This window comes from Pteropus alecto, unplaced genomic scaffold, assembly GCF_000325575.1.
Source record: "Pteropus alecto unplaced genomic scaffold, ASM32557v1 scaffold100, whole genome shotgun sequence".
Taxonomy (NCBI): domain Eukaryota; kingdom Metazoa; phylum Chordata; class Mammalia; order Chiroptera; family Pteropodidae; genus Pteropus; species Pteropus alecto.
Window position 1 is genome coordinate 1,362,341 of NW_006430723.1, and position 1,230 is coordinate 1,363,570.

The following is a 1,230-nucleotide window of genomic DNA, read 5'->3' on the forward strand; positions in this document are numbered from 1 at the left end:
AGGCCTACCCACAGTCACTGTTCCTTGTTGGGAGGTTCGGGTTTGCCTACTGCCAGGGAGAACAGGAGGGTTTACACACAAGCCAGTTCTCAGGGCATCCGTGTACAGGCGTGCAGTTTGTGAACTGCACACAGATCTTGACCAAGGGAGTTAGTGGATGCTGAAATCCAGCTCACTCTCTGTTTGCAAGTTGTGTGTTCTGGTGTGGGCCACACCTGTGGGAGGAAGCAGAATCTATTTCTTTGTACAAAGGTGCCATCTGAGTGCTTCTGGTGTGTCTATTCAATTGGTTTGCCTAGAGGGGGTGCCATTTTCAGTTCATATGAGGCCCCATGTGGGCTAACGGGGCCCCTTCTTTTCTAACCTGAAGAGACAGATGACAGGTTCTTTTGCTGCCTAGGGACTCAAGCCTTACTTCCAGCTCCAATCTCCTCAGTTGGCTCATGGATGCCTTCCCTGGCAAGTTCATGGTCCTTTGTCTAAAGTCTGCTCCCCTACCATGTTACCCTGAACACGCCCGATCTCATCTGATCTCAGAAGCTAAGCAGGGTCAGGCCTGGTTAGTACTTGGATGGGAGACTACTTAGGAATACCAGGTGCTGTAGGCTTAAAAATAAATAAATTTAAAAAAAAATAAATAAATCAAATCTCGATTGGAGGGAATTTAAAAATCCTCTCCTCCTTCTGAGAACCCTCTTAGAGGCACATCTTTTGCTTTTTTGTTGACTTTAGCTTAAATGTGACAAGCTCAAGATGTGAAAATGGGTAGGTTCCTCTATTTCTAACTTGCTGCTTTCTGTATCCTCTCCAGTAATACATGCCTTCATTCCCATCAGCTTGGCTCCCTTCCTTTGCTCAGCAGGTGGTTTTGGGGAACCAACTTGGTTGTACCTGAAACTTGCCACAGCTCTGGCTAGATTTGAAGCCCCCAAGATTGAGCTGACCTGAGTCAGAGACTCAGCATCCCTTTCCCCCTCCTTTCAGACCTAAGCTAGTTGAGGATCCCAAGGCCCATGGTCCTCCTAAGGGTGCCCAATTCCATCCTGTTGGAAGCTTGAGGAAGCCCCCTTGAGATGTGATGACCCCACTCTTCAGTCCAGGGTGTCCCATGCCAGTCATTGGAACAGAAAGTCAAGCTTGGTTGGCTTTAACACCTCTTAGGCCCTCCCCTTACCCACAGAGGTAGACATGAAGGGAACTTATTATCCTTGTTAATATCTGGTCTGAGAA

The 1,230-nt window shown here is 47.8% G+C and overlaps 1 pseudogene; it reads left to right on the forward strand.

Moving 5' to 3' along the window:
* Positions 1-492: 492 nt before the first annotated feature.
* On the forward strand, positions 493-608 carry LOC112483060 (annotated as a pseudogene).
* Positions 609-1,230: the final 622 nt, after the last annotated feature.